This window comes from Pogonomyrmex barbatus, unplaced genomic scaffold (assembly GCF_055798465.1).
Source record: "Pogonomyrmex barbatus isolate J1 unplaced genomic scaffold, ASM5579846v1 scaffold4, whole genome shotgun sequence".
Taxonomy (NCBI): Eukaryota; Metazoa; Arthropoda; class Insecta; order Hymenoptera; family Formicidae; genus Pogonomyrmex; species Pogonomyrmex barbatus.
Genome location: NW_028297138.1, coordinates 7,472,241 through 7,497,633, shown reverse-complemented (window position 1 = coordinate 7,497,633; position 25,393 = coordinate 7,472,241). Strand labels below are relative to the sequence as shown.

Below are 25,393 nucleotides of genomic sequence, written 5' to 3'. Positions count from 1 at the left end.
GCTAGCGGATATTTTTATTCAATATTCATTATAGAATATAGAATATAGAATTTTTCAATGTTTTTACAATATATTTTTCATCATTTTAATTCAAATCTATGAGATAAAACTTGGACAATTGTCAATAGAGAAAAAAATATAGTCGTAATTTTGATGAATATGTAAAATTTTCTGTAAAAAAGAAATAATTGTAATAACGTGGAATTAAAAAATATCAAATAAAGTTATTGCTAATAATAAGTTAAAAGTCAGTTCAGAAATCTACTATTGTAGCTAATTACCGAATCGATACAACTAAAAATACAGTAGATACACAATATATTAAAAAATGAGAGTACACATTTTACAATTTTACAAAGATAGAAATTATCGCACCTGATACAAAGAACAGTGAAAATGGCTGATTTGCTTAGATAAACAAACAGTGCAAATCGAACCGGTGAAGGAGAACGTGATGCGGCATTCTCCCATGAGAAATTCGGAAGGGCGCCGACAACGACGTCAATTATCGGACGACGAAAAGGGATGCGGTTCGTCGCACAAGATGCGACGAGAGACCTTTCTCTTCGATTTTTCCTTATTCCACGCGCGATCTACGGCGATAGCCTGTGGCGAGTAATGAAAGTCGAGGAATCACGAAATTTCCGATATTTCGCTCACGTTCGATTTATCTCTTTTCCTTCCATGCAAGATTCCCGACACAATATAGTCTTTGATGAGTTCTCGAGTCGCGCTCTGTAGATCTTGATGAAGGAGTGAAGATCCTCGTCAGCGTTTAAGGTAACTTTTCGTTTAAAGTGGTCGCGCGAACATGCCTGTATCTTGATTTACACGCGAGTGAATTAAAAAAAAAAGAAAAAAACCCGTACCGCTAAGCTTGTTTTAATTTGACGTATGTTTGCATAATCCGACAAAGGATAGAAGTATAACGGTGCATATTTTTTTTTCTCTTATCTCTGATATTTCCTTCCGAGTACCAGTAAAACGCTATTTTATTAATATAGTATCTTTTTTTTTATTATTTTATACGTATTTATGTACCTCGGAGATTATATTGGATAAATTGAATATTTACATGCGAATAACCTGTGCAAAACGCATTACAACATCGTATATGTATAATACACTGTAAATACAAAGTACAAATATATATATATATATATATATATATGTGTGTGTGTGTGTGTGTGTGTGTGTGTGTGTGTGTGTACAAAGCACAAAAGTATATCCAATTGAGCACTCCTGCGATATTGTTGCAATAAACACGCGTATCGCGTCACGAAAGCTCGCATACGCATAACAAAGTGAATAAAACCGCAAAAGGAGTAGGTTTGAGAGACTCAGTCGCCGTTTCTCTTCGTCGCGCTTCTGTATACACTTCGCGGCTATGTATACGCTTAACCCAGTCTAAAAAAAGATATAACACGGGCGTGACATGCCAGGCCGTATTGACAGCAGAAACGAGAACAAAGGCACGACGGGATGCAGTTTCTCTTTCTTCGCCGGGGCTCCACCTTGCTGGATGTCTCCCGCTTGTACGGTGACATCATAAATCTGAGGTTTCGATAAAGTTGGCCATATACCACGACCCCTTCGCTGACTCCTTCTGCACAACCGCAGGCGACCGCGCCCCTGATCATCCTGCCCCGATACCTCACCATTTTTCCCACCCTCTTCTCGATAAATTTCAAGGAGCATGTTTTTCAATCCTCCTTTCTCATTCTTACTCTTTCGTGTTTAATTATTTTGTATTTATTTATAAATATTATTTTTTATCCCTTTTTCTAAATGTATACTTAGAATAGTTAGCGATACTTGAAACAAAATTCTGCAATTTTTTTTTTCTTAAAAGTCTTATTACTAAATCTTTTCTTATGATTTTATAGTCGTGCTTCTTGCGCTAGTTTTTTGAATTATATCTTCTTGATCATAACTATAAATGAAGTAAACTTAGGCAATAAAATGCTGAATGGTACTCGCGAGCGTTTTCAACAACTACGATTTAAAAAGTTCGTTTTTTCATGGACAGTCTCTCGAGTTCTCGGTTCGAACGAAGATTACGAACGCGACGACGAAGGATTTTAAAGGAGTATTCTGTTTGTGAGTAAAAAACATAAAAATTTCTCGTTTGGAATGATAGCGTCGTAACGGAAGTATATACAATACTGTTTTTACAACGGAGTTAAGTGTAGAATTGTTTGCTCGGGAAGTGTTGGCACTTCTAAAGCTAGCTGAGCGAGAAAAAAGAGAGACAGCAAACTCTTCTGATGCGTTACAAAGAGATTTTAAGGTCGTACAGATCGTAAATGCGACTGAACGGAGATAGTATGTACATGTGACCGATTTTCATTCTTAAGATGTGAAGTAAATTTTAGCAAAGAAATCAAAGAGTAAACAGGCTTACATTCTCGTGGCTGAATGGACATTTGTCTATGGAAACGGCTTTGGACGATCGCCAACTGTTGCCAAATCGCAGTCGACCTAGACTCTACGACCTGGCAATCAATACTTTCCTATAGGATTTTTTGTTGATAAAACTAAAGCTACATTACTGATATAACACATTTATCTATACGCTCTGATAAAATTTGCATGTAGAAAATAACATTTTATATATGAGATTTATAACATTATATATAAATTTTATATATATAAAATTATATAAAAAAACATATAATTGTATATATAATTTTATATATATATATATATATATATATATGTGTGTGTATATATCATCGATCGGGATTATTTGGCGATACGCATCTGAAAAAGAATCGGATACGTTTCTATGTACAATCGATACGCTTTTCAAAATTGCGTTTGGTTGCACACATGCGCGCACAATCGACAAAGCGCGTGCAAGTTTCAAATAGTAAAGTTTAACAAAATTTTCGAAACACCCCCGGAGATTTAATCCGCTTTGTTTCGCAATGAAACTATTCGAAATAAAATGCATCAAGTTGGCACCTTGCAAAGGACTTGACTATTAAACCACAGCGCCGAGGTGGTTGTCTCGATGCTTTTTCTGCGGTTCTCACAGTTCCGTCGTTCGCGGATTTCGATAAAACTACAACGACGATCAACGGGCGAGAGGTTAGAAACAGTAGCGGCGAGTTTCGAGATTTCGACGATTCAAAGGGCTTACAAAGTTTAGGGAAAGTTTCAACGGGGTAGTTTCAACGGCGCCAACGATGGCGAAAAGGGACGAAAGGGATCGTAGAACGGTCACAGAAAGCGTAAAGGGAGAGGGGGTAGGGAAGGAATCGTTTCAAGTTGTGAATAGTTCTTTAAGCGTCGGCGAATCGAATCTATATCTGTCTGTCATCTCATTGTTAATGCGGGTGCCAGCTGTATACTATCTGATTTGTACTTTGTCTGATCGCAAAGATCCAATTATAAGTTGAACGAGTTCTGCTATCTCATCTTCAGGGAACTCTCGAAAACCGGTGACGAAACTGCTTATGATGCGATGTCAGAGTTCAATCAGAGCTCTATACTTTTTACAGCTTGCTTTTGTTTGTGGAGCCATCTTTTTGCATGAATATCAAATATCTGTTATTGATGTTGGCTCAGAATAAAGCGCTACAGATATTTGCCAATTAAACTTGCCATTAATTCTTCGGTTTTAGAGTTTGGGCATAAACCTTTTGTTCATTATAAACATTCAAATAATTTTCCTGTCGATGAACGAGTTTTATTAATATAACTTTACACGCTATTGCAATTGATATGACCATTGAAACAAATTCTATGGTTATATGATATATTAAAAATTGAGATAAATGCTCGAGATAATATAAATTTGATCTAGATTATCCACATACAGTACAATTAAATTTTCCGATTGTAAAGGGTTGCAAAAAGGGTGCACGTATGTGCATGAAATATAATGTACGCACATAATTTTCGCAAATGATTGAGACATAAATTGCAAAAATATTTTAACACAAAACGACAATATTTGTCTCTTTTGCATTTTCTCCTAGCAGCATGTGTATTCATATTTTTCGCATATTGCAATATGATGTAGTGACATGACATCCAGTCCCATGATCGTGATGTCATTCACAGTGACAGCGTTTTCATCTCAATTATTCGTTATTCGCGTCTGACAGATCTGCACTAGCGATCACTGTTCTAATTGTTCATGACATTTACACTAAAGAAATTTAGCACTTGCCACTTTCATAAAAATTTATATATCGAGCTTTTACGGTTCATAAAAGGTACGTTGTCTCCTGCACGCACAAAACGACCATTTTTACTCATAATCTATAATTTTATGGGCTATTTAAAATTATACCGATTTAAATTTGACAATAATAAGTAATGACGGTCAGTTTGCTTTACTCAATATGAAAATAATACAGCAAGAATTTTATATTTCAATGCGGCTTGTAATTGATATTAGATGCTACGCTGTTAAATATCATTAGCTTATCATGAAACATCGATGAACAAAGTTTATTAACAATTGTGCATAATTGATATTCTGTGATTCTGATGCAATGATTTGATGTTTATGACCATCACTCAGCAAGTTTAGCTTCAAAGAGATGAATTATACCCATATGTAGGACGTAGCCAAATAAGCAGATAGACATTTATGCAAATAAATAAATAGATATTAAGTATGTATATATGTGTACACACATACACCTAATATATATTTATTTATATGTATTTATATATATATATATATATATATATATATATATACACACATCTTATATATATAAATAAACAAAATGGCGAAAATAAATTTTATATATATATATATAATAACTAGACTCTGGAAGAATGGATAAATGAAAAATATTTGATGTTGAATCGAAAAAGTTTATTTTGCGGTATATACAGTTAATGAGCAATACGATTAACTCATTATATCATGTATTAGGACAGTATTAAACTTGATCTCACATATCAACGATCATCGGAGTGAAATTTGTCATGAAATATTATCCGAATTTTAGACACACACACACACACACACACACACAGTTGACAGCTAATGACGCATTGAAAAGCTGCATAGTTTGCTTTAGGCATTTACTCGTTCTGAATAAGAGCTAATGTATCTCGAAATTGTGTTAGTCCACTCTAGATGGTTGAATGGCGATGGGCAATAAGCCGTTAATAAAGCGACTTAACAAACTGCAATATTTTGCTTAATGAAATGGCGGGAGCAATTAAACGGTGTAAAAAAAAAATATTAGAAAACTTTTTTTTTCTTTTTAATTACCGTCTAAAATGAGCGCTTTAAGTTCGGAGGACAAATTATTTTACGCGAGGCACACATGCTTCCGTTTAAAAGGCGCCAAGTCTATTTCAAACTTTGATCGTTATTCTCTAGAGCCGGGAAGTTGTTGTGGTTCGTAAGGTACTGAAATGCTGCACTTACATTTGCGGAAGATGGATAGAGGTATAGAAGGGCGGGTTCAGCGGTTGAGGGTGAGACGGGCAGAGCGTGACGGTTGTCATTGATTACAAACCTCCATGATGTTAACCGCGCGTTAACTAGATTCCACGCGCCTGCACGTGTTAATTGCGAAACTCTCTGATTATCCTCACATTTGCGTCGCATTAATCTATGGTTACGCGGTGAAGGCAACGTCTATGACGTTACCGCAGCCTTCCCGCTGATCCTTTCGTCGAATCGGATGGGTCACGCGGTTAAGTCACGGCAACCATTTCATGCGCATTATTATAATTAAGGCTCCGCGGCTTCGAACGACGAACAAGTTGAGAGTGTCTGCGTGTGGCTCTCCTCCTTCCCTTGAATTGTAATATCCAGAAGTCCGGTTACTCGCAATAGCGCTGGAAAGCGCTGCACTTTTGTATATTAAAACGGAGAGAGAGAGAGAGAGAGAGACCTAGCCCGCACCCAAGTTCCGATCTATCTTCTTCCCAGCATTATCTCGCTCTTGCGCTCACTCTTTTCTTCCAACTTGATTTGTCGTCCCAATTAATTCACGCAACGTGCATGTGACCATTCGGACGGCATAGTAAACAGTGACATTTGCATTACGGGATTATTCATAAGCTGCTTTAACAAAAACTGGACCGGTTACCACAATATACCGCCGCTGCTACATTTGCAATGTAACGTACAATATAAGCGATATGCGTTCTGAAAGCGGCATGCTCGTCTCTTCCTCGCTTTTTCTTTATCAAAGTACATACGAAACTCCGATACGATTAATTGTTACAACACCTTTTCGTATGTATCGAAAATCCAATTCTGTTTCACTCATGAATTAAGCGCCATCTAATGGCATTGATCGTGCAACGATATAATTGATGGCAATTGTCTAAATGGCGGGCAGATTATAGTGATATATATGGGAACTGTGGCTGGCGCATTAGTAGACGCGTCATATATTCATCAGCCTATACAGAGATGGATTTTGATTGCAACGCGTAAAGTGAAGCACTCTTGTGCATCTATATATTTGCATACTAATTGCAATCTCACCTCTTTAACTAATTTAATTTTCTAATTAATGCTTTCTAATGTTTTCTAATTAATAACCGTTTTAGGATCAACGATGTTTCGATGTAAAATTATTAAGCGTTATTTTCTGACTTTGATGGGTTTCTGTATGTAGATGAACATATCGGTAGTTTTGTTCTCATACGATAGTCTTTTTGAGCAGCAAATACAATTAGCGAGAGCTACTGAAACGCTTTACAAATTACATAATTGCATAACGGGTAGATAACACGTGAACGTAAACTCATTAACGATAACCCACTCACGAGAAATGCTTTATGTTGGTTATTGATCGACCTCCAGGAAACTATCATCTTATTATATTCATAATAATTTTATGAATTAATTTTGGTACATAATTTTATTAAGATAAAAAAGAGATTATATTTATAATAAAATTAGATATTAGAAGGTTTATTATGACATAAAATTATATATTGGATATATATAATTAGTGCAAACTAAAATATTTAATTCAAGCTTTTTGAACTGTCTTTGGATATCTTGAGCTTATTAGTGCAAGATATTAACGAGAAAATATTTATATATTAATATCGTATGTATATAATATTAACATTGTTTTAATATTGATCTAATATCTTTTGTTATATTTGTGATACTGGACATTCGTTTCATTTCATTGATAATTTACATGAAAATTCTCTTCATCTGCCGATATACGTGTAATCAAATCAATTATAAACGATTGCAATAATATTAAGTAGAGGCGCCAGGTAATATATGACGAAATGCTCTACAGTGAATAATAATTACAACGTTATAATAATAATTTTCTCGCATATATATTAGGATATTTATTATTAATCTGGTATTAAAATTCGCAGTGCGTTCTAATGGATTTAAAATTCAAATTCCACCCACACGGGCACATTCTCATTACAATATATTATTAAAAGTTGGCATGTGTGCGGTTCACTGTATAATTTGTATCAATATCTGTCAAATCTGCAATTAAATGCGGTAGAGCTTTATGAAAAAAGCAAACCTACGGATGAATATAATATGCAGTATTCAATTTCAGGAATTTGAGAGCAGTATTGTTTAGCGATAATTAATAAGTAATTTAATGCCAATGAATAACGTATCCTTTATAACTTAATAATAGGACAACGTAATATATTTAACATACGTAACTTATTTTGTCAAATAATTATTTGTCATTTTTTTTTTATTGCATTCGGATTTGAACAATGAACGGGGAGAACAAAGTGATATGGATCATTAAACCATTCAATAATGCAATGTGAATGGGAAAAAGAGTAGATGTCTCTTTTCATGGGAAAATAAAAGAAGAATACCATATTGTCGCGAGCCACTCCCAGAATTAATATTGCAGGCTTAATTTTCCGTGTCCGAACGGCCGCAGGATCTACGCCATGGCGTTTTTAGGTCAGTTACGATCCATGACTGCAATATAGTCTCGGAATTTGCAAGTGTTATGGAAATCGCTGCGACAGTTTTACTAGCGATGTACTCGCGATATTTGAAAGTTTACTTGATAGCATTTTTCTTTTATATTTGGAATATATTTTTTTGACATTTTATTTATATTACAATTATTTATTGATTTAATCTTTCTGTTGAAAATTTTGTTATAACCGAAATAATTTAAATACAAACTGTAATGTTTTTTGCACGGAAAATTGTAAAACCATTAGATAAGAGTTTGAAACAAATTAGAGTTTAAATTTGCCCGATAGATACATGTATCTGGAAATGTCCTTTGGTGAATGTCTGTAAAATGAAAGGGTCTGCATGAGCATCGAGAACACATTTTAAGCGTATTGGTTGTGTTCTTATTGTATTCGCAGTGCCATCGCAGTTCCTTTGGAGACACGAAAGATCCTAGTTTGCCGCAAGCGTGTTTTGTTTCCATAGGATAATATCACGTATCCGCAGAATCGTGAACTTATATTTTGAAAATATCCGGGAGAACTTTTTAAAATAATATTATTGGAATAAAAAGTTATAAATATAGCCAACGCAGATCAAGATTACTCCGTTTATTTAAGTCTTCAGTCTTTCAGTTTTTAGAATACATGTATATTCCATGAGACGATGTCCCTAATGAAATACACAGTATCTTTTAACGGAAGCATTCGTTGGAATTGCCATGAATTTCTTAAGTAAACTTCGTGTCATCGTCTCGGAGGTTGCCGTTAGTATTCGCAGTGTTCGGAAGGGGAGTTCTTGAAGGAAACGGCCGAAATTATAAATTATTCTAATACTCGCGCTGCTGTGCTCTCGTTTGCGTAGCGAATTCTGAAAAGTCATTTCCCGAAGATGGATCGCGTTATGAATAAAGCACATTTATTAACTAAGGCACATTTCGCATGCCGATCGTGTATCCGTATCGCTATAGATTACTCCGGAATATTAAATACTTTTGCGCCTGACGCGTTTCGCGATGCACGCGTATTTTTCGACTGCGCTCCGTTATAAATATACATGGGGGCGTTGTTAACACGTCGCGCGGTAAAGTGCAACGTTTCTAAATATCCGAGGGACGAGATGAGGGTTGCTCATCTACATAGAACGCGAGGAAAAAGAAACGGAGGCTACAAGTAAGAATCCGATAGAAGCCACTCAGCTGGAATCGGCCGATCGACTCTCTCTCTCTCTCTCTCTCTCTCTCTCTCTCTGCTCCGGAGTGTTCGGCCCGGATTCTCGTGAATCCCGTGAGCGAGCGCAAAATAGTTGGCGAAAGGATCGGTAAATGCTCGGCGCCGAGTACTCGGCGTGTTTGAAGCCGAGACTCCATTTCGTGTTACCAGCCGAATGAATGTTTGATGCGCGGCACACGTATGGGCAACTACACAGACACATTTGGCGTCTCAACATTTCAACACTAACGTATGCCGGCATATATGAAAGTTTACCTTTGCGCGCGTGTGTGTGTGTGTGTGTGTGTATGTATGTATGTATGTGTGTTGCACAAGCGTGATCTCGCATGTGTACGTGTACTCCTCAAGTTTCATGTAGCCTCGAGATCGCAAGCTTCCGAGCTTTTCGAGGTTTCGCGAAGCTTGAAGTAGCGAATTTAGTTACCGCGCATCCCTCTCCGCGTATCCCTCATTGTTTTAAGATATCGTCTATTTAAAAATGGATGGCGATATGAACAGCGTTAAAAAAATGTCGCCGAGTATCGGTTTTGCAACCGTCACTGTGCTTGGTAAAGATTGTCAGTGGTGCAAGCCTAAACGGTAGATTAACTTTTAAAAATTGAATTAAGATTGTTATTTTTAGTAATAAACGACATTATGGTAAATAAAATATCATCGAAATGTAGAAGGGGCGATGGTGTTCGTTTACTTTATGTAGCGCTATTGTCACCTGTAGTGGAAAACGTACTCGCCGATCGTCGACGTGCGCGTCGAACTCGCGTTGTGGAATTGCCCTAGAGCAAAATGGAAATAGATAGGTGTGGTGGTACTACGAGGGCACCGATATGCATTCAAATACTAGCGCTGGGTCCACTCCAAGTAAAATTTAATATTTTTGCTTAACGAGTTCCGTTTTATGACAGCGCCGTCCCAGTTTTCCTAATTGGCCCGTGCAGCATCCATCTTCGCTTTATCATAGTAAAAATCACTGTGAAATTTTGACGACGATCTTTAAATAACGTCCCACCATTATTCGTAAATGTTGACAATGACGTCAAGTGAAAGCAACGTTACAGTATCATAAAATCGCGACGAAATTGCAATCAATATGTAGGGGTATTCATAAGTAATGCCCTTTTTTTTCAGATTGAGTAAACATTACCATCTTGCTCGTGAACGTGATTTATTATTACATAATCTGTGTAATAATTAAATTTATTGACATTTAGTGTACTTATCGTAAAATTTTGAAAGAATTGTAAAATGTACCGAGGATGGATAACGTGCATATTCGACATACGATGCTTTATGAGTTTCGAAAGGATAACATGCTATTAGTGCCACAAATGCCATTAATTCTTTCTTGTTTTATCCTAATTCCTTGAATATCAGAGTATGCCAGCCATTGATTTAAAAAAAAATTTAAAAACAATGATTTCCGATCTTTCCAATGAACTAAATCTGGAATATTTTGCTGCGAAATCATTCTTATTTTACAAGAAGGTAATTGAAAATTTGCCAAAAAGATGGAAAAAAATTATCAACAATAATGGAGATTATCTTGTAGACTAATCTGTACTAAATGTTAAGTAAAATAAAATGTTGCGTGTCAAAAAGCGACATTACTCATGGGTAATGATTTCGAGATATTAATGACTTGCGACTCATTTAAAAATCATAGCATCGACATCAGGCCGACAGGACAATTGATCAGAGTTTTTTACGGTAGGGTTGAGAATGCTGGATGCTCGTCGTTCTTTTAAGGATAAACGGCAAATGCCGACTGCTAGCAGTCGTACTTCTATTTCCATAGGAATAAAATGCCAAGGCGATTCGAGTGGAATCTCGATAAAATATCACTCATGAGGCTGCAGGATTCGAGTGGCAGTAACGGAATGGAGTTATCCGGTACTTTGCCATCATTACTTAAGAGATCGAAGATAGACGATTTGCAGACTTTTGTCGCACGGTTCTTAAATCTGTTCGTATTTCATCCCGTTGTATTTCCGTCTGCTGACAGAAATTTCAAGAAAAATCGCAACGTTTGTTTTCCTCGCAAGAGAGAATTCGGCATTGTTTCCGTTATTAATTACAAAAGTGTGCGCCACTCGGGGGCTCCAACCGGGGAATCATCACGGCCGCTCGATACAATTCGAGATATCGACATCTAAGAATGATAAATCTACGTCGGATACATCGTGGATGCGTAGCTGGTGGAGCTTGCGATTAGATAGATTAAACATGGGCAATCGCCCCTATTGAACCGATTGCCGTTACGGATGGGTATCGCGGTAAGATATATGTTCGTAAACTTGACGCGGACATACATTCATGTATTCATGAAGTTCGCGCGAATTGACACGGACGTTATATGTGCTTGTGCGTGCACACATTCACGCGCGTGATGATGGACGGCGGGTGTAGTTAAGCGATCTAATAAAGTGGAGGGTTAGACGACGCGGAAAGCGTCGGCGGGAGGGGACGACGCTACGCGGAATATACGGGGACTTTGCGCGGCTTCGACATGATAATTATGATAGCTAGTAAGAGCGTCTCCGCTTCGATAAAAGTCGATGGGAGATTAATACCTCCGAGGAGAAGTGAAAGCTTTTCTCGATCCCGTGATAAATGGTGGTAAAGCAAAACCTGCATAGTAATGAGCAATTATGCGAAAGTAAGAAACGCCCGAGCTTTTTCCAAGCACTGATACAAATTTAAACAGCCGCTTGAAATCCTCTAACTTTGTAACAAATGTTGTCTTTGTTTCTGTTTCGGTGCGATAGTATCTGGTAATAAAACTTCCGAACAACGAGCGAAAATTGTAATGGCGGCAGCGTCAGCGTCAGATTTTGTCTCGGGGACTTTGATACTTACGATTAATGGAGTAATTTTTGACGGTTAATTGCCTAGGCAATTAATAGAATTCTTGCTAAGCTCTAGATAAACATGCAAGCAATCATGTTGACTGAATGATATGGAAAGTGGCAAGAACGAACGAGGAAGGGAATACGTGCATAATTGTCGTTGAGAAGAGTGGTTGAGAGAAGAGGGGCTGAGTATGCAAACTCGATGACATCATGTCACTTTTGTCTGCGTGTGGAAATCAATTGGAAATTAATGCATCCTGATGCAATAAAATCGAGATATATCGCTGTTGCATTAATTAAGCAGAGTGTAATAAATTATCGTTTTGTTATCATTTAAATTTATATTTATGACTTTGAATAAAACAAAAATATAAAAAGAGAAAAAGAGAGACGGATAAAATATACGTAATTAGAGAAGCGTGAAAAATTTTAATTTTACAAAGAGATAATAAGAGAATTTTTAAAGAACGCGAAGACAAGATTTTCCGCCGAGAAATGTAATTAACTCCCTCTTAACTTGTAGAAAAAAATTTAATATATAATATCCAGATACAACACCTGACGATAAGTGTTGGTAATTACAGCCTAACACTATTTAACTGTCTAATCTAGTAAGAGAATACCTCGCTCTGGCATCGATTATCCTCTAATCGTCTCACCAAAGGCCGATGTTTAATCCAATTAGAGGAGCTACTTGTTCCTCGTGCTTCGTGCTTCGTTTACGAGTTATATCTCGCGTCGAAGCGTTTATTGAAAATAAATGAAAAATATTTACAATCTTCCGAGATTATGTGGCGAGAACGAGACCGATTTCTTTCTTCTTCAACGTCTCGTACGCACATATACATGTGCGCGCGCGCGCGCGCGCGTGTGTGTGTGTGTGTATGTGTGCATAAGCAGGATATGATGTATATGAAATAGAATTATGATATTTAGTGGTAGAAACGAGTTACGAGGAAAACGTATCCGTACTTGTCGTCTGCTGTAAGAACAATTAGACATTAATATGCAAACCGTACGAAATCTCGTTTCTGCATTGTTTAGCACTGCGGACTGCACGCAAATTGTATAACGCGCCCTGCTTGCGTACACATATTTTGTGTAAAGAACGTGCATGCTAGGCTAGGATAGTAGAGTTCTGGTATTAGAGCCGCATAATGCGCATCGCGCTTATTACATGCGTGTGTGAGACCTGTTTCCATAGTGTAGTCTCGCTGAACGTAATTTTCGCTAGCGTAACCGCATATTGTATCTCACGTAGGACGCAAATGTCTGTGCCGTTATCGTAACGCTCCCTGTGAAAATATCACCGCGGAGAAAAACATCCCGTATTGGCCAAGGCAAACAAATTGCCAATTTTCAATATTGTTCAATATTGAACCATGTCGTCATTATGTGCGTGTAAATTTTTATAAAACTTATAATAACCTTCTGCTTTCATACTGCCGAATATTGCAAACTTATGACTAATGCAAAATAAATTGAATAATGTATGTGCTTGTTAGTTTACTACATTTTTTGGGGGGATGAGAGAGAGAGAGAGAGAGAGAGAGAGAGAGAGAGAGAGAGAGAGAGAGAGAGAGAGTCTTATTTCATCATTTAATTTTTTTATTATTAAATTATTAGGTACATCTTCACGAATTTATTTCTACATTTACAAGATGTTAACTACTTGAATTTAATAGCTTAAGCAGAATATACACATTCGATCAATGAAGTTGTATCGATATATCCATTGTCGTACAACTCCTGTGCCTCTGTCGCTTTGCTCAGCAATTTGGTTTCACTGAGTAGCTACGTCGGCACCTGGATCGAGAACCGAATGCACACCGGTGCACACAACGAGTCCGTGCAACGTTGCTTTCCATTGAATGAATTCACAGCTGACTCCTCCTATCGCTGAATTGACATTATCAGATATTCGTTTCCCTCTTTTCGATTTGCGCCCGTACGCGGCGAACATGTCAGATGATAAGAACATCTGCGTGTTTGCTTTCTTTCATTTCCTAAGTGTTGCCGTGTATTCAGATTACATTTGGTTAAAAGGCGCAAAAATCGGACGTGCTATCTCTTCGTATTTTACGTTTGGATAACATCGCGACGCTTTTACGGAATAAATACGGTAGAGTGAACTTGTCAGAAGAATCGAAAAACTTTTTCTTCAATCGATAAAAAAAAAAAAATCATTTGTCTTACGTTCTTTTTTGTTACCAGCGTAGATTAACTTTAATCTCGGTTCAATTAATTTTTTTTATCTTCTTTTCTACATTTAGAAAAAAAAATTAGAATTAGAAGGAAACAAAGAGTAGATTAAGGTGAGATTAAATTAATTTACATTCGTGAGAATGAGCATTAATCGATCGATCGAGAAATGTGGAAAAAAATTTCCAACCTCTTGGGAAAGGGCGCCGCCAAAGTTTCATCTGTTCGTAGCGAGATATAGCAGGCGTTTGCTGCGTTTGCCAACTAGTTACCGCGGAGTGCCGCGAAATCAAAACTATCGACGAAACTCACCACGCGAGTCGAGTTCGCCCGCAAAAGTTATCCGTCCGCCTTTATGTGGTACGGACGTCCAATTTTCCAAGTAGACTCTATCGAAAGCGGTTCGATTGGTTACATACGTGACACGAGTATCCGTTTTCTCGGAACTTCTGTTGCGTTCAGACAGTGCATGACACCTCCTTAATGTCGAGTCATTCGGTGAAGTGTCCGTACAACTATGACGGCACACGAGTACGCGGCACGATTTTAACTTGTCAAATCGCCGCCGCCACACACCGTTTCCCCACGGACTTTTTCAAATTGCTCGATACAATCGGAAACGCGAAGTTATCTTCGTAATTAGATATCCTAACTACTGTGATTTACTTTGTTTTGTCGGAGACAACATATCGTAAGCCATTAGTATTCCGAAGATCCGCGGGAATATCTAAGCGAATTGCATGCAACAACAAGTGTATTAGCGGATAACTGTGACAAACTTACAGACAATGGTGAATTCCAATAAGGCTTATCGTTGGTTGCGACGAAATAGAGACGTTAACTAGCGTGCTGTCGCACGAGAAACGCGATAAGTATGGAAAATAAAGGCCTGCGTCATAATGAAATAACTTATTAGTAATATTAGTTCTCCTTTACTACTTTATCAATATTTTAAGAAAAACTAGTATTTGTGATATTTTGAGACATCAATGTGACAATTATTTTGCATATTTCGAAAGAAACAAGCGTTAATATAGTTTTGTGTAAATTGTATAAGGCGATTAGATCACCTCTTTTAGTAATAGGTGAAATCCAACAAAGTGCATCTCTGTCAAAGGGAAACCCGAGTGTGTAACGGATTATATAATATATAATTGATGTTGTGGGTTGAAGGATAAATCTCGCGGTTGTGCTTCAAGAAATTATAGGGATGCTCGACTGATTTTATTTGCCAGAGAAAGCATAGTAAAAGAGAAACGTACTGTTTACTTCATGCGCACAACTTTCCATGAATAAGCGTACTCTTCACTGTTTGAGTTTGTGCATTAAATTTTCAGTATCTTCAGTATCTTCAGTATCTTCGTTCACTCGCTATTCGCTATCATCGAAGTAAATTCTATCAGACAAATATCAATTAATTCAAACGTTGAATTGTGCATACATTTATGTTGTTTTCTTATAACAGTTTATTTAATTTTTCCTGAAATAATGTGAAATAGTCGTTTGTCAGATATGCACTTTTGTTACACATTTCATTTATAAATTACATAACGTCGCTAATTATTAAATTATTTGCAGATCACATTTATATTTCTTTCGTATGCTTCTTTATTTAATACATCTTAAATTTTTCGTTTTGTTAAGGTAAGAGTAAAAGTAAGTTTTCCCTGAATGAGTAATTGAAGATAAGAAAAGTAAAGAAGATTTACATTTTCCGCGAAACATTTCCATTAGCCATATTTGAATATCGCTTCAGCATAAATTGTTCGTATTAAACACCAATGTTAGCCGACGTGGTAAATCGGGTTACTATCATTAACATGATTTAAATAGGCAATTTAACGCGTCGATGTACAGCCGACGGAAATTTCGTCGTGTGCTTTCGTTATTCGCAGCTAAGAAAAGGGTCAGGATTAAACGATTCAGACCCACGCTGCTCTTGTCCTGGATGATGTTCTAATTGCCGTTATCTACTTTACTCGTGAAGCGACACGCTACGGGGTAATTTGTATTCCGGTCTGCGAAGGGACTCGTGAGAAGAGATCGAGAGGATGCATTGAACGAGAGTGAGTGAGTGAGTGAGTGAGTGAGTGAGTGAGTGAGTGAGAGAGAGAGAGAGAGAGAGAGAGAGAGAGAGAGAGAGAGAGAGAGATGGAGTGAGAGAGTGAAAGACAGGGAATGCGATAAAAGGCGGGTGAGTGCGACAAGATCGGATAACAGGATTGAAGCAAGGCTGCTTGGGGAACGAGGGAATGCTGTAAAGGGGCGACACGGAATGCGACGCGCACCGTACTTCCGACCATGTTCAATGGCAAAATTATGCCAGTACGGTCGAAACGAGATTCGTCACGAAAGTTCCTTGAGGCTCCCGCTGCGCCGATGGCCATACGGTTTAGCAATTCAGTGGATGTTGCCAACGGAAACTTAGGATGCGGATACGCCCGTGGCGATTTCTACTTCCGTGATTAGCATATCTAACGATAATGACCTCTTCGATCGATTTGTTTATCATTTACTATGCCCGAAAAAAGTTTTAAAGCAATGCTGCGCGATGTTAAATTTTGTATCCTCCCATTTCTTTAGGATCAAGGTATTAAAAATTGTATTTAAAAAAAATGCAATTAGTTGCCTTTGCGATATGATATATTTGATCATTAGAAAGATTACAGAGACTACATTAGAAAGAAAACAGAGTTTAACGACCAGCTTTATCACTTAAGCATTTGAATATATCTCGAAATATTTCAGTAAAAACGCTTTTTGATAAAAATGCTCGCGAGACTTTATCAGATTTTCTCTTCTCGTTGATGATTGCAATTTCTTTAAACCCAGGCCATTTAGTATATAAATGGAGAAGCTTATGAAAAAAGAGAAATAAATCAGAGATTTTATCTTTATATTTAAGATTTTTCTAGTATCCGAGATATTATTCTAAATTTGTTTTTTATAATTTGCTTTATTGTCATATTATGCATAAGTAAACAAAACAAGAATTAATAAATGGATAACAGAGAAAGCTTATGCATATGGTGCAACAGACTTGTTTTTGTTGATTGTATGAATATGCACAGTTTAAATATTCATTACATTAAATTCAGCTAAATTAATAAATCAATATGTAGGACGCACAATATGCAGGACTGTACAAAATGTTGCGGAGTAAAATATAAGAAAAATCAATTTAAAAAAAAAAAAAAAAAACTGACATTCGATCGTTTCAACATCTGCACTTAATATCTCGGAAACAAAATATTTTTCAGGGAAAATTGCTGTGGTTTGTAAATTCTAAACCTCTATTAACCTCCGTTACACATAGAACATAAGCACTAGTAGTAGTTGCTTTTCCTACACCGGCGCGTTCTCTTGATATACGTTGCCGCTATTGCATCTTGTAAACATAAATAAGAAGGCAATGCAAATTCGTTCAAAGCACTCCATTTTCATATACACGTAATTTCCCGGAGTTATTTCACGCTGTTAATTTCCACAAAATCCTGGTACCACCGCGGCGTCCTGCATTAAACGCTACCATCTTATTTCAAAGTAGAAGAAACAGAAAGACGGAACACGGTAGAATTTATGTGTGTATTGTTCCGTAGTTTCCACAGAAGCTTCACGAACACGGTAGGTATTTCTGTTCGTGGGAAGAGTTACGAGTTCGACGTGAGTGAAGCTGCTCGTGTGCTGTTGTAAAAACCATGGAAATTAAAAGATGTCGAAAAATGAACGTAACTTGGAAAATGTGGTGAAATGAAGCGAGATTCTTCGGCAGGTAACGTCCGATAAAAACTATCGAAAATACGAATTTATTATTGAATATTGAGTATATTGGATCGGAGATTTTTCGCGTTTATTCACTTGAATTATTTTATAACAGTTGACAAAAACAAGCATCTCCTAATTGGCATAAATTCATTGAATATTTCAATTTGCAATCTATAAAACAAATATTTTATGTTAGTTTTTTTTCTATTTTAATTTAATACACAAAATTGATTCTGTCTCTCGTTATGTATTAATTAATTTAAAAAATTTATATCATTAAGATGATGAAAAGATCTAGGAAATGCAAAAATGTCACATCATAATACATGATTTTTAATAAAGTAAAACATATTCTTTTGACCAACATACAAAAGCGGAAATAAAATGTTTTTAATTCAACTTTTCGATGAATGGGGACATTTTATTATGTAATTGTTTCGTTTGGTTACATAATTATACAAATGTCGTGTACATTTTCTTGTAATGCTCGAATTAAAGAAAGTGTTTTTCTGAAATAATTATGGATAATTTACATATTTACAATTTTCAATTTTCACAATGTTTTCAATCGCAAATATGAATTGCGCGATGATTGCATTTGTGCTGCAATTTTTTTCGTTACCGAAATAACATCATTGAACATGTTAACTGGTTGCAGCCCCACGTGTAACTGTCAGATTCTGGGGAACGCGCTTCTGTCGAGGGCGAATAATTAATACATTCACAATGTTGATTTACGTTTGGTGTGTACACGCTGCGTGTCATTCAATATTCACGCGGTATCGTCAAGTTTGCATCGATAAGTTATCACTTACGATCGTGCGTGCATTGCTACTTCTGTGACGACTTTGGCTTGCGTGATTTGAAACTGCACGTAGCCCATGCCACGTACAAATCACAAATAAAATTGAATGTCTAAACAGAAAGAAATGTGTGTTTCGTTATCCCGATAAATTAATCTCGAAACATACACAACTTAATGAGCCAATATAAAAAAAAAAAAAAAAAAGGGGAGAAAAGAAATAGGTAATTTCATGAAGCCCTTTGCCTCACTTGCTATCTCCCGTTTAATCGGTGCTTTTCCGTAGCAATATCACGCAAATTGGAGAGTTATAGAACGGGTAGTTATAGAATGGATAATGACTGTAACGCAAACTATAAGCTCGTAATATAAGTCGTAATAAGCTTAGTAGACAAATTTTCAAGCGATTTTCTGAATCCTACTCTCATTAGCTTTTAAACGGGATTACAGAGCTGGAATCACGCTAAAATTCATTTGCCATTTCTCGTTTTCACGGTGTCGGCGACTCTTTATTCGAGCGTGAGTCGCAATTCCGTCCGTAACATGGAACGTAGAGGAAAACAGCCGCCACACACTGGTATCTCGACTCAACATTCAAGACAAACAGCGTGGAAAATGAATTTTTCCGTTATCTTCTTTTTTTTTTTTTTTGAAGACTCATTTTCTTTTCTCTTCCGCCTGCGATTTATGAATGAATTGCTTGCAAATTAACATTCTAAAACAAGCACCATCGGACACGAAAGAAGTGTTGTCGCGAATATGCGGATAAACGGAGGTGGCAGGTTTCTAGGTGGAGGAATGAAAGAAAAACTCTCGTGCGCGAGTGTGGAAAATTTCTGTTTATGCATACGCGGAAATGCGCGAGGAAACGCAATATTTCATTACGGATTTCATTTCGCAATTACATCGCCCGTTCAATGTGCCGGCGAAATACGGGAGATTGGCGCGGTTAAAAATTCTCTGAGAACGCATCGGTTAATGTATGCATAATCTGATTCATAGTGTTGCATTAAATTGCACGGTCTTTGTACTTTGTGCCTCGAGGCAAGATGTAAAACTGTTTGTGATGATTGATTAAATCTCCCAGCTCCACAGTATAATTGCTCGATATTGTTTTATTACGTTTGGTATATTTCTCCGACGCGCCGAGAATCCGTTTAGGAGGGATTCATTGTAAAATAATATCGACGGGACGTATAATCCGGTTACTCGCTGATTGAACTTTCATAGAGATGCAAAACTGCGCTGTATTAAGAGGGAAGTGGGCGATATTCCGGATTGCGCCGCGAGAAAGTAATTTCGGGAAGCTGTGCCGCGTTATACGTTCGCTGTGAACTCGCGCAAGTTTCGCGCGCGGCCAATTTTTTCGGCGCAAAAACAATGTAAAAATCTGTTAACGGAACACTGTCGGCGACTACGCACTGTCGCGCGAAGTGCGATCGCTTCCGAAAATTTGACATTGACATCGTATCCCGGTTGCTCGCGTCAAAAAGGAGAGGATAACGAGATGACATAGCGATATCACACATTTCCGAAAATCAACATATCCAATTAGCCGCTTTATGCGAATGCTCGATCGATCGCATATAATTACGTCTATATTTAATCGCTACGTGCTTCCGCGTATTTCATACTGTCTGTTATCTGATGCATGATTAACCTTGTTGCATATATATATATATATATATATATATATATATATATATGCGCCTGCCCATGATGGACATCAATCAAATAATATATTACATAATTTAAATGCGGTAACTTCCGTAAGCGTATATTGTTTCTAATTTTCGATATTATCACATTTCCGCAATTTATTGTGCATTTTGCAAAAATTGGATTTGATCAACTCAATTGTGCAATCTCATTTTCTTAATGAATACGGTATACAGTTACGTAATGAAACCGAGTTGTTGTGCGATTGTAATACAATACATATTAGTATTGCTCACGATGAACATTGTTCATTAGAAGCGACTCGAATGCAAATTAAAAGTAAACCAAGATGATTAATTTCATCCGGATAACAATGCTTCCTACGTTTTGATACAAACGCGAAACATGTACGATTCAATTTTGCGTAAATTTCGAAACTCGTTTCGAAACAAATTCGAAGATCGTGCGCCGTGAAATATAAAAAAAAAATGAGAAATCAATAAAATAACGGTTATTACGGTCGAGAGGAGGGAGAAGGCGGAAGACAAAGAGAAAAGATATATTTAGAAAATGAATATCTTTGTTGAAGTATCACGCGGGGAAAGCGAATTAGCTGCAGACAATACCGACAATACGTACACACGAGATTTACGTGGCTTGACTTAAATACCGTATGACGTTACATGACAATGTTCATTCAGAGATCGGGGAAACGATTTGAGAACGGTATGGAAATCGATCGACCGCGATACATATGTGCCCGGGTTATGTCGTCCTTATTCGGCAAGCTTCAAACCCCCGCTGATTCGCGCGTTGAAAATCTCATAAGCTCCCCGGCCGACCCATAGTCGAATTCAGGCTACATTGCTAACGTGGATTGTGAAAGCCCGTTGAGCGAGCGGATAAGCGCGGGATATTGAATGGTTCTCCGTTTCCCGCCGAATCGTCTAATCGTATGTGCCTATCTCGTGTGGATTAAACGGCGGGATTGAACGGGGTCAGCGTTGATGCGCGTCGGTCGGACAAACCCGTTTAAAACTAATAAATTGACCCGAAAGGGAACTGACGCGATCGCATCTTCGCGACATCTTCCCCGTGACATTTTCTCGTTAACGGGATGATCAAGCTGGATATTTTTTAATGTGTAATTATAATGGATTTAATATCTCGAATCGAATTACTTAAATACGTCAAGGTTAATTTAGACCTTCTTGATATTAAAAAGTCACAAATTTGTTGTAAAACGGCGATTAAATTTGGAAATATGTGTGAGAATCTGTAACGGAGTTACGCAGTGAATTTAAATAGTTTATAATTAAATCTATATCATGGAGAATAAAATACACAGTTACGGCATATATTACGGCATATATTACGTAAATTTGACAGATCGCGCCTGATATATCGCAAATATGTCGATAATAATTCATTCAAACGTCATGGTACATTTGCGGAGGGGAGGGGAAGCAAGTGGACATGTTAAAAATATTGGACTGCTAGATTAGAAATATTAGACTTGGGAATGAAACAACGCGGAACGACAAGGTCTAGCCGGGGGTCAATCACTCACGAAGGCTTCACTCCAGTTTTAGACGTTGATGAATTCTCGTTCACTAAAAGGTACACGGCCCGGTGACGCATGTGCGGGAATAACTGCGTATCGCGTATGTGTTGGCACACACAGGCCGAAGGGCAAAGAGGATATAGGACGGCATGATTAATCATCCAATCTTTTGACAAAAAGCGGAAAGCTCGTCGGATTTTCGCAGCGGTAGTGTCTCCTCCGCCTGTCACGAAAAACTGCTAAAAACCAGCTGATAAAATGCTCAAGCGCAACAACCTTGATTTGTTTATAATCGAAGTTATTTCCCTGGAATATGGAGAGGGAAATTCCGCACTTTTGGCAACGTAAAAAATATATTTTGGATATCGTTTGAATTATTGTTAATTATCGAACTTTGTTTCCTTTGTGCTACATCTTGCTGTTACTAAACGATCGGTTTCCACCGTACACTGACGTTTTGATTAATTACGAATGGATTACTCAATAAACCCGTGCGAAACTTCCGCGAGATTCTCTCTGCCAGCAGGCAGTGTTTGCGGTTTATCGTCAGAAAGACGTACACAGTGAAACTATACAAAAGTAACAGCATTGGAAGAATGAAATTTTTAAAGCTGGAAACGGAGTTACGTCGGTCTGTTTGTTTATTGTCGCGTGGCATTCGATTTCGAGGGAGGGATGAGACGTTTAACAGGCGAAAATTGGCGATTTGGGACAAAGTCGGTGATCGAGTTCAAGTTCCCTCTATTGGTCTTGGTCTCGCTTTGACCCAGACAATTGTAGACAATTCAATAGTGGAACGTACACAACTGTCTCTCGCACACGCGCACGCTGCGGGGGGGGGGGGTAGATTTTCTCTTCTGCCAATTTGGCTGTTGGAAAACTCGAGCTCGCGCTTGACTTTTAAAACTCGAACTCGTATACTTGTTCTCCGGGCTGCCTAAATCGAGCAAGTTTGAAACGCCGCGAGGATAGATTCCGCCGGCTGCGCCGCCCTCGACATTTCCGTCCAGATGATTAAAAGCTCGTTCAAGTTTCCGTCCTCGATTTCCTGTGCATCCGTTCGCGTTACCTCGTTAACTCCCGCGAAACGCACGATTGATTGTTCGTAATAATTTGTCCGTGACATCGAAGACACTTCACTGCCGATTTCTCGAGGCCAACGGCTAAATTATTTCGCGGATAATAAACACGGATTTATATATGATTTTTGGCGGAAGTATAATACATGCCAGAAAGCTCGGATTTATTCGGTCATTCCTTCTTTACTGGATTACAATTCGTAAATAGATGCAACATGCCAATGCGCTTTGTATTCTGACCCAGTTTATCGTGGTTTCCGTGGTTAAAAAAGTACGGGACAAGGGAATTTGACGTATTCTCTTCATACAACAACAAGAATAACGGTTTTTATATATATTTAGTCTCGCATATTTTTCGATGTATGCTATCTTAAAAATGTGTTGCGTATATAGTAATATATGTATGTAAATAGCGTATATATATTTCTACGAACTATGTATTTTTTAGATAGAGTTTATGTACAACACATAGTTTTAAAAAAATTCGAATCTCTTTACTAAAAATTATTCACGAATATCATAATTTTTTTCTCGTAAAAACGCCTTTATCTTCAGCGCCTTTATTTTCATATAATTACGTAATAGCTCTCATATATAATTATCCATATTTTAATTAGATTTAATTAGATTAATTGTTATTTAAGATAGAAAGTTTGGACAAAGAAATACCACTATAATAAATCTGCTACAAAATTGTTGTTGTGCTTTATTTTTTGTGTAGTATGCTATAGCATTGAAAATTTTCAAAGTGTGCAAGCGTTGCATTATTTATAAAAATAATTGATTTTTTAACACGATGTCAAAATAAGAGACACGCGTAAAAAAAAAACAAAATTTCTTTATCATGTAAACGGGACGCTCTGTCTAAATATTATAACTGAAAATCATGCGAAAAATGTGAAGTATTTACCTTTGATAGATTGGTCTCGAAATCGAATCGCTTCTTAATTTCGCTTCATCCAATTCAGATCTGCCTGGCCAAGATTTTGAAAGTTTCAACTATCTTATATCTTCCTACTCGAAAACTTTTTCAGACGCAATTCACGCATTCACTCAATCATGTTCATGTTGGCTTTTTTTAAAGTTTTATCTGTTAAAACTTTACCACTACATTGTTGCGAGCATTTGTCCTCTCCACGGTAATATAAATTAGCTTTATATTCAAATAGCAGAAGTTTAAGTTCTTTCTCGACGACGATTTGCACAGTTTTACGACTGAATTATTTTGATTTAAACGGTACTTTGCCTTGGAGAATGTCTCTCGAGCGATCGAATATTTACACGAGAATAAACCTGGTCACCAATATTAATTAGAAACTACATTGTTTGTGTTATACACAAAATCAAGGAATATGTATAATTTATCAGTATACATGTTCGCACCTCCTCCAACCGTTTGTTCTCCTTCACTTAATTTCCGCGTGAAATTATCGGAATCTTGCAATTTCCTCGCGTCTTTTTTTTTTTTTTATTTTTTTTTACTCCAAGATATTCATGCGTAGTTTGACAGAATTATTCTGGCAGTGTTTTTGTGATCAAGAAGGGGAGACTTAGCGCGGATGTCGACAAAGTCAATTGTTAATTCTGCGATGGGGAAACACGTGCACCTAATGCGCTACCTGTTTCCTTACGAGGCGAGAAGTTTTCCCTAGCTTTTCGACGCGTCAATCGCGCCGCGTTATTCGCACCACCATGAAAGAGGGGGGAAAAAAGCGGTAGTGCGCGTATGTATGTATGGAGAAGAGAAGAGAATCGCCCTCTCGGAGACAACGCGATCTCACTCGTGTGGTGTAACGCTCATCGCAAGGGGCGCGGCGTAACTGAGCTCGGCAAACCAACCCCTCGTTCTCTGTCTCTGTCGGTGCCTCCCTCTCTCCGCCAACCTCGCTCTATCGCTTCTCCACCTCACCCCCTATAGCCACGTTTTCCCACTCTCACGCAGTCTCCGTGCTTTCCTCCGCTCCCCTTCTATAACGCAATCCTTTCTCTCTCGTACGGCTTTTCCCTTCCTTTCCCTCTTCCTTCCACCGTCGCGCTTTTCTCGCTCGATCTCGCGTTGCGCGACACGCAAAGCCTTCTTCCCTCCTTCATGTTGCAGCTACGAAGTTCCGATTCTTTTTTTCAAGCTAATCCATCGCTGAACCATGCAGAGGCGGAAGACTAAGAGGGAGGGAAGGGGGGGGAAGTGCGCTAGCATACTTTTCTGCGATCTATTTTATCTTTTTCTTACTTGATGCTATCCGTCAACAATAGATTCTGTCTTTCGTTCTTGCACATTTATTCGCTCTTTTCGCCCCGTCAATTTCTCTCGTTTAACACCGTCTATCAACGGAAA

At 37.7% G+C, this 25,393-nt stretch overlaps 1 protein-coding gene across 5 annotated transcripts in view; it reads right to left on the bottom strand.

Moving 5' to 3' along the window:
• Positions 1–24,892, bottom strand: part of LOC105425724 (zwei Ig domain protein zig-8) — a 143,592-nt gene extending 118,700 nt beyond the window's left edge. For 4 of the 5 annotated variants that reach the window (XM_089081240.1, XM_089081239.1, XM_089081243.1 and 1 more), the window contains exon 1: positions 23,969–24,892. The gene's annotated coding sequence lies outside the window, so the exon portion shown is untranslated. The remainder of the gene's footprint in view (positions 1–23,968) is intronic. The other variant, XM_011636609.3, reaches the window with a different exon arrangement.
• Between the last annotated feature and the right edge of the window lie 501 nt (positions 24,893–25,393).